The sequence below is a fragment of the Ostrinia furnacalis genome, unplaced genomic scaffold (genome assembly GCF_004193835.3).
Source record: "Ostrinia furnacalis isolate ACB-3 unplaced genomic scaffold, ASM419383v2 OfSCF0620, whole genome shotgun sequence".
In the NCBI taxonomy this organism is placed as follows: Eukaryota; Metazoa; Arthropoda; class Insecta; order Lepidoptera; family Crambidae; genus Ostrinia; species Ostrinia furnacalis.
This window is the reverse complement of record NW_021130859.1, coordinates 304,709-319,093: the sequence shown is the minus strand read 5'-3', so window position 1 is coordinate 319,093 and position 14,385 is coordinate 304,709. Positions and strand designations below refer to the sequence as shown.

General features: G+C 38.0%; 1 protein-coding gene across 1 annotated transcript in view; it reads right to left on the bottom strand.

The window, feature by feature from the left end:
* Nucleotides 1–5,751, bottom strand: part of LOC114366310 (aminopeptidase N) — a 42,479-nt gene extending 36,728 nt beyond the window's left edge. Inside the window, exons 1-2 of the mRNA XM_028323143.1 lie at nt 5,694–5,751; nt 5,034–5,145 (exon numbers count right to left, since the gene is read on the bottom strand). The gene's annotated coding sequence lies outside the window, so the exon portion shown is untranslated. The remainder of the gene's footprint in view (nt 1–5,033; nt 5,146–5,693) is intronic.
* Nucleotides 5,752–14,385: the final 8,634 nt, after the last annotated feature.

Below are 14,385 nucleotides of genomic sequence, written 5' to 3'. Positions count from 1 at the left end.
AAATATAATTTAAAACTTTTTTTTTTAATTAATCAATATTCAACGTTTACGCAGAACGCGTTGATGTCTTTTTACCCGACTGCTGAAAAAGGGTTATGTGTTTACAATAATAACAATTAAAACTTATTAAATTATTTAATAAAATAACTAAATAATGTTAACAACTATAGTTCTAAACTACCTTTCAGTTATGGACCTGAAAATTTAACAATACTAGGTACTTTACAAACTATTTTTTACCCGACTCCGCCAGAAGGAAGGTTATGTTTTACTGTAGAATTTAATTTTTAATCACGAGCTGTCAATTAAATTAAAATTACAAATCAACTGTTTTTATTACAGGTAACAGTTTACCCTTGTAAAGGTCCTCAGTAAATAACAACAGCCTTTCAAAAGTCGCCGGCGCATACGGCCTCAAACGCGCGATATACCGCCATATTGGAGCACCAGGAAAAAGGACGGGTCTCCCTTGACCGAGGATAAGCATAAAAATAAATAAGTTAGTCAGTTAAATAATATTATGATAATGGATAAATCCTTGCATTAAGATGGTTAAGTAACTGATATTATGGATAATCCTTGGAAATCGATTGAAAAACTGATGTAATTTAATTTTCATTAGCAAAAGGATGTCCCGATTTTCAGCGAGTTTTCAGAAATAATTACTTTTGCATTGAAATTTCCCAAGCATTTCAGTATTTATTTTTATTTAATTAGCAAGCTGATGTGGCAATGGGCAGGGCACATACCTAGTATGCAGAACTGACGGCCGATGGGGCAGCAAGGTAATGGAGTGGAGGCCACGTACCGAAAAACGCAGCGTGCGACGTCCACTTACAAGGTGAACCGACGACCTGATAAAGGTAGCAGGAAGGCGCTGGATGCAGGCCGCTACAAACCGTGCGATGTGGAAGTCATTGGGGAGGCCTATGTTAAGTAGTGGACGTCCTGTGGCTGAAATGATGATGATGATGAATAAATGATTATATTTTATTTTAAGTATTTACTCGTATTAGAACACCAAGAAGACAAACATGCATACATGGAAATTAATTACTATAACTAAATGTATCATATATTCTGCATACATGAGCACCGAACCGTATATTTTATAGCCTGCTCGACGCAACATGTTCCGTCTTATTCGTTCAAGTCCGCATTACTTAAAGAATTTTGAATTTATTCAAGCCTGCAACATCCCAACTGAGACCTTATCACAACGATTTATTTCTTCGCAACATTGTAATTCTCCGTCTGAAAATCGAACAGAATCAAAACAACTTAAGGTTCAGAGTCCTTTATTCTTTTTACTTCACCGCGAATTTGAAACGTAATATTATTACCTAATATTGTATGCGATTCCGTTATTAACGTATTCGGAGTTCGTTGAACTCGAGTCGGGATTTCGTTTCGATTATCATATCTCATGCGCGAGCGCCGGTGATGTCACGATATGAACGAGCTGGTGCAGCTGATTTTGGACTTTACTCCGACGGTTTAAGAGCTAGGACATAGGTGTGTTACACGCGATCTATGGTATTGACACGATAGCCGTTACGTCTCAATGAATGCTAAAGCCGTTACGCGTGTCAAAGAATGCTGTGGATACACTCTTTCTATGATCTGAGGGATACACAATGATAGTGATTCCCGTGGGCTAACTCGTCTGGAAACATTTATCAAAATCGTCAAATCGTTACACATTAACTCAATACACGCAACTAAACTCGATTCTGCATTTTTCGTTTGGAATAGTACCTACTACCAACTACCTTACCTAAGCAAACACTCACTAACTATGAAGTTAGCCAGGGCACAAAATATAACAGAAGGTAAACTCATGTATGTACTTCGCTTCGCATACCTGGCCAGGGGTTGTGTGTTGAGAGAAAATGTCATTTTCTGCTATTTTCCTTACCACTAACAGTGAAAGTTAATTTTGCGAGGGTTGCCAAAAATATTTTGTTAGTTATTTCAATAAGGACTTCGCAGAAAATGGGACACAAAATTCTAAGTGAAAATCAAGTGCGCAGTAAAAGCAGCGGTCTCAGCAAAGTCAGTATAAAAACGAGGAGTACAGTCAGCGTCAAATAGTTCGTGACACCGAAAGTGGGCAAAAAATTTACAAAACAATCTTTTAGAATTGTAACAAAGACGTGTTTCGAACTTTTGGGCTACTTTGGGTGTCATGAGCTATTTGGCGCTGACTGTACCAGCTTGTTCTTCACAAGGATGTGAGACAATCTTAGTTGAAGGCCGATTACGTCAGAGGCTACCTAAACCGCTCCTAAACTTTCGTCATCGATTGCAAACGAGTTAATAAATAATAAGTTAATTTCATTGCAAAGGACTACAGCACAGAATAAATAACAGAATTAAAAGTTTAAACATTATTTTCTTCCGCCGTTGCGATAAACTCAAAACTACTGAACAGATTGTCATGCCGTTTTCACCAATAGATTATTTCATGAGGACGATTTAGGTATACAATTTTTATGAGTTTGTTGCGGCGCTTCTTCTCAGCACTTGCCAAATGTTGGTCTCGAAGCGCTGGTAGGGTAAAAAGATTATGAGACATGTAGAGGCTCCTTAGGCCTCAGCCTCGAACTTAGCGGGCAGCGGGGCGGCGGCGGCGGCGGCGCGGGAGCGGCAGGATCTTATGCGTAAAATCAAATAGACCGGTTCTCGAAAACAGCGGCGCGGGAGCGGGCAACGAGCGGGCAGCGGCGAGGGAGCGGGCAACGAGCTCCTTCTTTTGCCCACAATAAATCGAGCGTTAGGAATAAATTTGAATCGAAATAAAATTGTCGCTGTTGTTCAGACATTTCGTTCGCGAATAAAAACAAATATCTCGACAACACAACCCCGAACACAACACTTCGCCGCTAAAGCGCCGCGCGAGCTGCCCGCTGGTTTCGAGCAGTGTTGCCAGTCGGGTCTAGTCAGAAATATAAAAAAAAAGTAACCTTTTTGAATAAAAAGTAACCTTCATACGGGGGGGGGGGGGTGCGGAGCGATGATTGTGTAAGGTTGTTCATGGATGGAAAATGAATACAATTGATCATCTAAATACGAAAAGTGACCAGTCGTATAAAAACGTTTCATGGATTTGCGTTTTATTATCGAAAAACATTCGCTAAAACTCATTTTTCTTAACAAATAATAAATCAAATTCAAGTTTAAATGCACTTTATGACATAATTTTTAAATTGTCACTATTAATATTTTTTACTGAATAACCTGTAAAGTTAATTCTACACTTTCTGAAAAATCACCTAAAAGTAACCTTTTCATTAGTGTACCTAACCTAAAAGTAACCACAGCAGTTCAAAAGTAACCAAAAAGGTTACAAAAGTAACCTTCTGGCAACACTGGTTTCGAGAACGGGTCTGCGTTGCCCGCCCCGCTCCCGCGCCGCCGCCGCCGCCGCCCCGCTGCCCGCTAAGTTCGAGGCTGAGGCCTTAAACGATTTAATATGAAGTATTACAAGATGTGCGATCTATTGCATCAATATTATTGCGGGATCCACGAAAATAATAAAAAGAATCCTACATTAGTTAAAAAATAATCATTTTCATAGAAACTCCAAGAACAAAAAGCTTTTGAGACAAAAAAATCATTAAAAAAATTACCAAGTAAGCAATTGTTCGACAAACTGAAAACTTTGTATAATAAAAAAAAATAAATTCAAAAGTTGCATTCGTTTCCTTTCAAACTGTCAAAAACAAAGCTTTCACAATACTTAAAATGCTTTAATTTTAACGATCTACCTAATACCTACCTATTAAGTTATGCAAGAAAAACTGTTTTAGATTTTTAATTCAATTACTTACGTAGTGTACTTAATTAAAACTAAAAGACGTAACCAAGTANAAGTTTGGCTGCGGTCTCAAATTTAGGCTTAATTGATGTATTTTTTGGGTGAGAGGCATAAGAACTAATGCCGTTTTATATCAAAAAATCATACTTAGAGGTAATTTACCAGGTACAAAGTATTTCCTTGTATGTTAGTCTGCCACTCTTTAGTAAGTCCCGAAATCCCCGCTTCGGCTCCCCTACTAACCATTCTAACCATTGTACACAGATAATATCTTACATGCAGCTTTTCATGTTACTACGTCACATTTTCTAAATCCGCGCGGAAAATCGCTCCTAGCGGAAGAGCGCACTTTGAGCTTGAATATTTCAGTCATTTTTAAAGATATCAAAAAAGTAAAAATACAGTATTCATTCTAATTTTTTGGAGTTTTTTTTTGCATCATTAACAAAAATTGTGCGCCATGTCCATTGTTCGACAAACTGAAAACTTTGTATAATAAAAAAAAACAAATTCAAAAGTTGCATTCGTTTCCTTTCAAACTGTCAAAAACAAAGCTTTCACAATACTTAAAATGCTTTAATTTTAACGATCTACCTAATACCTACCTATTAAGTTATGCAAGAAAAACTGTTTTAGATTTTTAATTCAATTACTTACGTAGTGTACTTAATTAAAACTAAAAGACGTAACCAAGTAGGTANACCAAGTATTTTAATCAAAGATTGTCACGATTATTAAATATATCAATGTAGGTATAATAAACTCAAATAACCAGAAGTTGAATAACATTGCGACTTCCAGTAAAATTATTTCGAATCTACCCACTTTCAGAAAGAACAAATTCCCGTTGTTGTCAAACTAACAAGTTAAGCGGAGAAAAATAATGAGGAAAAGAACAGCCAGAAAACAAGTTTTAAATGTGTTTTTTTTTCTATGTGGTACGAAAATTATAATATTATAAACGTAGGTATTTCATATTTTTTTCTTCGAGCTACCAATTTCCTTTATACTTTTCATACAGTTTTATAATTATAATAAAACATGTACACCTTAACTGAACATGCCTATTGCAATGTTTAATAAAACTAACAACTGAACATGCAATGTTTAAAACTAACAAAAATACATTAAACACTTACCTGAATTTTTTCGTTGCAATCAAATAACCACTTAACACAAAAAACAATAAAGTTGCGATTAAAAACAAACTTACGTAAAGACGACACTGTCCGGTCGGCGCCCGGCGTCGACTGGCGGGCACTTTATGTAACTCGGACACCCGCTCACGCGGCGACCGCGACACGACGCGACGATCGGGTCGCAAGCTGATGCTGTTAGACAACTGACGGTCGCTGGTTAAGGATGAGTTGCACCATCTTACTTTAAGTTTAAAAGTCAAAAATCTGTCAAACTCCATACAAAAACACCGGTTATCGTTATAGTTACAGTTAAAGAAAGTTGGTGCAACTCAGCCTAAGAGTAAGCGCACACCGTTGATTTTTAGTTGGCCGATAGTTGTGCCCGATTTTAATTTGTATGAAGAATCAGGCCGATACCAAATCGGTGTAATGTGCGCACTTTCATACATGCCCGAACTGATTAACAGCCCGACCCAACTCTGTCAGACAACTAAATGTTGGTGTCTGCGCCTAGTCTTAGTCGGCTGATAGTTTGGTTGGGCTTTTGATCAGTATGAACATGCATGGAAGTGCGCACATTACATCGATTTGGTATCGGCCTATTCCTCATACAAATTCGAAACCGACTCAACTATCGGCCAACAAAAAGTCTTTAGTCTAAGATGCAATTAAATGTAGTTTAATTTTAAACAGGTTTTAACGCGATACACGGATAGGTAATACTGAAATATTACCTGTATTTGCCTGACGTCTCGGCCGGGTTGCACCGGCCGTGGTCACAGGCTGACTGGAGCGTCGAGTGCGCGATAGAATAGATAGAATCATCTAATTCTACCCCCTTCTCTTTCCCCTTTTCTTCTTCAAGTACCGTCACACACTACATTATTCAAATTAAATGTAGAATGAATATGTTGTTATTTCAACCAAATGACGTCAACTGCTGGACAAAGGCCTCCTCCAAGGATTTTCACAAAGACCGGTCCAGCGCTGCCCGCATTCAGGCATCGCCCTGCATACATAGTACGGACGACGGCACGTCAACGTAACCACTGTGGGTTCTTGTGCAGTTGTAATAGGGGCGAGTTTGCAACAAAAATGGGTAACTTGATGTGCTGTCGTGTGTACCATAATCCGTATCCGTTCCGTACCTACCGTTTGCATTTGAATAATCCAAGTTCAAATAAGATTATTAAGCTAAATCTAAATCCAATCGTTACGCACGTTTTCAAGGGTAAAATTGTTTAGATTCAGTTAAAATGTCAGCCGTTTAATGCTATTAAAATAATTTAATTTATCGTGAAATATGACCGTTACGAACTAAAATTTTTACTGTTGATCAAAATAGCCGAATAGTGTAATAACAAACTCTGATAGAAAAACTTTTTCATGAACATTGATACCAAACTTAATTAGGTAAGTGAGTGCAAACTTACGAGTATAACTTCTTAAATCAGTTCAGTCTGGTTCAGAACGGACTACTATGCCGAGAGGTCCCGGGTTCGATTCCCGGCCGGGCAGAAATTGAAATGATGAATTTTAATTTCTGTGACGGGTCTGGGTGTGACTATGTATAATTTTTATGTATTTAAAAAAAAGTAAATAAGTATATCCGTTAAGCTAGCACCCATAACACAAGCATTAAGTTGCTTACTTTGGGGCTAGCTGGCGCTGTGTGAAATTGTCCAAAGATTTATTTATTTATTATTTATTTAAATAAGTTTATTCGTTTCAAGTTTCAACGTAATGCCGTCCACTGCTGGACAAAGGCCTCCCCCAAGGATTTCCACAACTACCGGTCCTGCGCTGCCCGCATCCAGGTGCTTCCCGCGAACTTCACAAGGTCGTCGGTCCACCGAGTGGACAATTTGGAAAAACATCGAGTACCACTCGAGATCCGAATACAAAATAAAGAGTTTAAAATAGGTCTAGCTAAAGTACTGAATCGGTCGTGCTAAGTCAGTGGTTCTTAACCTTTAAGTCACGAGGGACCATTTTACCAAATTTCTATCTTGTCAGGGACCACTTTTTTTTTCAAAATCCTATGAAAGGGGTTCAAAATCCTATGAAAGGGGAGGTCGATTTCTCGCCCACTGTACGCCATTTGCGTTGTGTTTGCTCGACTCATCACGTCACGTCACTTGTTTATTAAGACGTCTTCGTGGACCACTTGGAATGCCTCCAGGGACCAGTGGTCCGCGCACCACCGGTTAAGAACCACTGTGCTAAGTGGACCGACGATTTGGTAAAGGTCGCGGGAAGAACCTGGATGCGGGCAGCGCGCCTTTGTTCAGCAGTGGACGTCATTTGAACGAAAGTACTGAATTAGCATGTATATCACTTTAAAATCTAGGTAACTTATGAACAAGTCGTCGCCTGTAAACGCTCCTCAATAAGTTAGTTAATAGTTTTGTAACATTCGCTCTTGCTTGTCTAACCGTTTCGTGTCCAGCCTCACACGTCATTGGAAAGTCACACAAAAACTCAGTCTAGCTCTAGTGAAGCATAGTTCGGTCACCGCGCAATATAGGTACGAGTATAACAATGACAGATCAGTCCTTCCATCCTTCCATCATCGGGGAACCAGACGCAGGTTAGCGTACCATCCCTATATTGTTGACATTCCACCAGCTCGCACTAAGCGTTTCGATGACTCTTTTATAATGCGAACAGCTAGGGACTGGAATTCGTTGCCTGCTGCTGTCTTTCCCGAAAACTATAATCCGGGCCTCTTCAAGGCGAGAGTGAATAGGCACTTACAGGGCAGATATGTACCATCCTAGACTGCATCCCACTTAACATCAGGTGCGATTGTGGTCAAATACCTGCCTTGTTATGCATAAAAAAAGTCAGCCAAATGGTCAAATGAAACAATATTTGTGCACACAAAATTATGTTCAACAAGGTGTAACTAAAATAAAGTATGAGTTAGATCACATAAGTATTGATGAACAGTGGAACATAATGTATTATTGTGTGTTAATAATTATTTTAAGACTCCTTTTATTTTTACAGAATAGCACATTTTTAAATGAATTGTTGGTATCGTTTTTAGTTTAGATAATATGTAGTTATATTGTTTTGTCAATAATAATTAAAAATCACGCTCACACTAAATAAAAACACATAATAATTATTATGAAGGTAAAGTTTTAGATTAACAGAACAAAACTCAAGTGAGCGAAGCTGCGGGCAAAGGCTACCTATACAACTTATTCAATTTGAATTTATTTTTCTTGTACTTACTAAGTACAGTCAGTGTCAAATAATTCGTGACACCCAAAGTGGCCAAAATTTTGACAACATAACTTATTTCAAGTAACAATGACATGTTATTAACTTATTCACTACTTTGGGTGTCACGAATTATTTGAGCTAACTATACAGGTGGAATGTGTGAGTATTATAGGGGAAAATAATTAGGAATAAACAAATTGATTTCAATGATTTATTAACAAAACCATCATTTCAATGTAATCATTATATCCCAAACTAATTATTCTACAATAAACTTATCGCAAATCATTACACTAAATAAAACATTTACGTAATATCGAAATTCACGCGAAAAAAAGGACGTCTCATCTAATACCTACTAAAAAAATCTTCATTTCCCTTTTATTTATAAAAAATAGCGTTTATTAAAATATACAATTGTTTTTAACAATTCGGTATTAAAATTTGTTTAAAATTACATTCGAATTTAGTTACATATTATATTTTTGTATAGTAAACATCAATTACTATTTAATATAGGCTGAAGGAAATTAATTTTATAAACTCATTTTATTTGAGTCAAATTATCATTAAAATGAAATAATGCAAATTAAGGTTTCTTAGATATGTTATTTATTAAAAAATATTCACATTACTAATTTAAATTACCAACTTTTACATATCTATTGCACATTTTATTTTGGTTTTAAGATCTAAACAATACTAAATTAAAATAGAACTATATTTTAACTGCTACTCTACGGGTCCATTGAAAAAATTGTCATAACACATAGACTACACAAGTATTGATCATGAACAATCAGCTTCAAATAGTTCGTGACACCCAAAATGTCCAAGAAGTTGACAACACAACCATTATTCCAATTGTAACAAAGACGGGGAGACCTATGTTCAGCAGTGGACGTCCTATGGCTGAGATAATGATGATGATGAACAAAGACGTGTTGCGATCTTTTTGGCTAGTTTGGGTGTCACGAACTTTTTGACGCTGACTGTACCTATTTGTCCTACTACATACGTGCAACATTTTGCATGCAACATGTAGATTAATTCAATATACAGTTGATGAATGAATGTAAGTACAGTTCGACAATTTTTTTCGACACTAAATTGTCGCTGGAAGTCCACTTTGATCACCTGGGTGATCAAGGCCAGGTGATCAATGTGGAATAGACTAATTATTTTAGCAATACCTATTTCAATAATTATACAGAATAATCGTATGGCAGTCTTTCGGTGGTTATGGGGTATAACATTGCATAATTTATTATTTTCTCTTCTCTTCGTAAAATATTGGTGTTGTTGTCAACCAGTTATTATGTAAAAACTCATTCTCGTCTTCTATTCATAGTACAACAATGGATACTTAGTTTTAAACCAATTAAGGATGTTATGGATATGTAGTTTCGGTTACGGATACGGTTATGGATAAAGGAATAATATTATACCGGTTTCGGTTAGGGATATTTTTTTATTTCGGATATCCGAAAGTTTCGGTTACGGTTACGGATATCAGTGCTTTAGAATGCAATTTGCAATAGTTGTCCAACACGGTTCATTCATGGCCGCACACTTTACAACGAATAAAAAGTAATAAAAACATCTAAATTGGTACTAGATGGCATTATAAAGGTAAATCAGGCTGTTATGCCTTTACAAAAAACAATTTAAACTGCCTACATCCGAAAGTTTTGAGTTTCGGATATTTTTTTATTTCGGATATCCAAAAGTTTCGGTTACGGTTACGGATATCCATAACATCCCTGAATTTAATCCTGAAAAGAAAAAAAATCTTGTGCATTACTTACATGATTCCTCAACATACATATTTCTATGTAAAGTTTGTACATGACGCTCATGTAACAATAGTAAACACAATTTGTTATTGTAACGATTTATTAAGGCTTCATTAACAAGGTTTATGTGCTATGCCGAATCGATTACTCCTGATTGAAAGCCCGAAATAAATTGTTTACATTTGATTTATTTTTATCCGACGAACCGCAACTATTTTTGCTTTCAACGAGATCTTAGATAATGTCTTATAATACAACTAGCAGCCGCCCGCGACTTCGTATGCCTGGATCCCGTTTTACCCCCTTAGGGGTAGAGTTTCGTATAATCCTTTCTTAGCGGATGCCTACGTCATAACATCTACCTGCATGCCAAATTTCAGCCCGATCCGTCCAGTGGTTTGGGTTGTGCGTTGATAGATCACTAGTCAGTCAGTCAGTCAGTCACCTTTGAGTTATATATATTTACATGCATGTAATCTATTTAAGACTTGTTTGATTTGATTTGAATGTAGCTGTCTCCTTAGTAATTCTTGCCACTAGGTCGGCGCTACTATCACGACTTTTTAAATGATGTAGACAGAACATGACATTGACTTTTTTAATTCCTTTGTGGGGAATAGGAACTACAACTCGTTCCGAGTTAACTGCGTACCTGGCAGTCGTGACGTCACATCGCCGCTCTGGTACGGACGGGGTGAATGCGGGGAGGTGTGGGAGGGAGAGTCGTATTCCAGCTTAGTGCGCAGTTAGCTCGATTGGGTTGTAGGCTGCAGGATTCACGATCTTAGATTGGCTTGTCTCCTTGTAGAAAAAAATGCTAACCATAAAGTGACACCCAAGTTGAATTTATTTGGCGCTACTCGAAAACCATAGATACCATAATAAAATTTAGCTTTATACCAAGTAGGATCTGTAGATATCCTATCCTACTAATATTATAAATGGGAAAGTTTGTGTGGATGTCTGGATGTTTGTTACTTACTTACTTCACGCAAAAACTACTGAACGGATTTGATGAAACTTTACATATAGGCTATAATTTTGACGATCTGTGACAATCTAAATTTCACGCGGGTGAAGCCGCGGGCAAAAGCTAGTCATATTATATATGTACCTTGAGCACAAGAACCCTTACGCCTAGAAAATAGGTCATTTCGAGAAAATTTCTTATGGCGCAGTTACACTATGCGCGAACTTGAACAAACACAAGCGCAAACATCATCATCATCATCATTTCAGCCACAGGACGTCCACTGCTGAACATGGCCTCCCCCAATGACTTCCACATCGCTTGGTAGCGGCCAGCATCCAGTGCCTTCCTGCTACCTTTAATCAGGTCGCCGGTCCACCTTGTGGGTGGACGTCCCACGCTGCGTTTTCTGGTACGCGGCCTCCACTACAGAACCTTGCTGCCCCATCGGCCGTCAGTTCTGCGTACTATGTGCCCTGCCCATTGCCACTTCAGCTTGCTAATCCGTCGGGCTATGTCAGTAACTTGAGTTCGTGTACGGATCTCCTCATTTCTGATTTGATCTCGTAAAGAAACACCGAGCATAGTGCGAACACTCGCACAGAAGTATGAACGACGCACGGCGAAACGAACTGAACGCGTGTTAACACTATCTGATTGATCAAGTTCGCGCATAGTGTAAACTGCGTCATTATGCCAGGAATCTTTCGTCAATATTTCCACTTAATATGAACATTACGGGAATAGCACGTCTTTTACGCCAAATTATCACGTGCGTAGTGTGGCATATACGATTTGACGTGCTAGCCACGGTACGTTATGGTCGTGAACATAGCGTAGCATATCTATCATCATGACGTAAGGAGTACCAACAAATCGTCACGCGTTAATCACGGTAGAAAAAGAAATTGTTTAGATAATTTCACTGATAAACGAGTTTCCATAAAGATGATAGTATAGACAATAATGTAAATATTCCTTCGGAATAGAGCAACAACCACGAGCTGTCAAACGGAAACCAATTTTGGACCAATCAATCACTCAGCGTGACACTGCGTGCCTCTGAACTGTCAAATAGTTGCAATCTCACACACATCTCTTTTTATCACACAGTGTTGCTGCTAGTGACATCTCGCTCGCTCAGTTCTTTTTTGATTACACAGGTTATACAGTAGAATCTCGATTATCCGGACTTCGATTATCCGGATATCCGATTATCCGGACTGATTCTTCACAGTTTCTAATTACCGATTTAGGGTCTGTCTGGACCCATAAAAATGGAAGGCGCCACCACCGTAACACGTTAAGGACTTCGTCTTAGTTCATTGTTAAGAGAATACATTTCTCATCCAATGGTCTAAAATTTAGATTTTTATACTATAAATGATGTATTGAAAAGCCTTTCTATTGTAAAATGTTAATTATTGTACGATTTTACTTTGAAATCGATTATCCGGATTTTCGATTATCCGGATCACCCCTGGTTTTAATTGATCCGGTTAATCGGGATTCTACTGTAGTTAGTATTACGTAAGTTTTTAAAATGAAAACTCAATGTAAATCTTTGATTTGGTTTATTCTACAAAATATATTTCTTACACGATCCAGTGCGATTCGCACAACATAATATCTCTGTATATCTTTAATTAGTTATAGTGATAAAACAAATACCGCTTTGGCGCGATAATTCTTACAGCTAAATGTTTAAACTTGTTTTGTATTTGTTTCTCGAGAAAAAATATACGAAAGCCTGGTCCGTGAGCACGTAGAATTTTGTCCGATGACCCCAAGCTACCCATCCTTATCGCTCGCGCGTAATTATGTTGCTGTCGCGCTCGCACACTCACTGCGGGCGCGCGTCGCACAGTCGCGACATCAATATTATAATTAAGCGCGAGCGATAAGGATGGGTAGCTTGGGGTCATTGGACAAAATTATACATGCTCATGGACCAGGCTTTAAATATTCTGATGATCAACATTATTATTGTTATACTCAGCTCTATCTCGCTCACTCTCGGGCCAATTTTCCATGAGGAAACAAGACATACAACCCGGTCGAGTTAAGTACGCACCAGGCAGTCGTGACGTCACATGGACACTGGTACAGACAGGGCGAACGCAGGGAGGTGTGTAGGTGAGATTCGCATTCAAACGAGGTGCGCAGTTACCTTGATGGGGTTATACAGAACAATATTGTTGCAATCGTACCTTTTAAAACCTCACAGGAAATAACAATGCTTGATATACCGCTGTCTGTGCATCCAAATTGGATGGAGTAAGCCTTCAGAATATAAGTATATTTTCATACACAAATACAAAACATGTTTAGTAAGTCATCTGATAAAATAAAAACGGTCGTGGGTTAAAACAGCGCTGTACAGCGTACAGGCCGACTGAGAAACAATAATTTGAACATTGCAACAGTTTCACAATAACCTGTCAGAGTAACAAAGTCTTCATAGAACAACTGGGTCTTTTTAGCCGACTGCACCAGAAGGAAGGGGGCCATTCAAGTATTACGTAAGCAGATTTCTTACCATTTTANGACTCCTTTTATTTTTACAGAATAGCGCATTTTTATTAATGTATCGTTGGTATCGTTTATAGTTTAAATAATAGTTATATTTTTTTGTCAATAATAATTAAAACCTAAAGTTTTTGATTAACAGAACAAAACTCAAGTGAGCGAAGCAACGGGCAAAAGCTACCAGTTATACAACTTATTGAATTTGAATTTAGTTTTCTTGTACTTACTAAGTACAGTCAGCGTCAAATAGACCGTGACACCCAACTAGTGATGTACAAGGCTCGAGGCTTCCGAGTCCTTTAGCCGAGAGCTCAGAATCGTTTGGGGCTCGCCTCGTTTGTATGAAGCTTGGAGTCTTTCGCTGAGCTCGAGCCTTTTTGAGAACTCGAGCCTTTTTGAAAGCCCAGTTAACTTTTGTGTTAAGATCGCTCTATTAAATAAAACTGCAGAATTCTGATAAAATACATATTTGAAAAACGTTTTTACAAAAGGATACAAATCAAACAATGACTATTAAAAATCTTATAATAAAAATCAATGTAGGTGATATTTTTTTTATTTAATTTGGAGCTCTTTCTAAAGGTTTGAGCTCTTTCGAAGGTTCGAGCTCTTTCGAAGGTTCGAGCTCTTTTAAAGCTTCGAGGCATGGCTCAGAGCTCGCAGTTCGGCTAAGCTCGGGGCACCGAGCCTACCGAGCTCACTGAGTCTTGCCATTCTGCCTCGAGGCTTCGAAAATAGGACTCGACGCCTCGAGTCTTGTACATCACTACACCCAACTTGGCCAAAATTTTGACAATATAACTTATTCCAAGTAACAAAGATGTGTTACTAACTTATTAACTACTTTGGGTGTCACGAACTTTGACGTTGACAATACACGTGGAATGTGTGAGTATT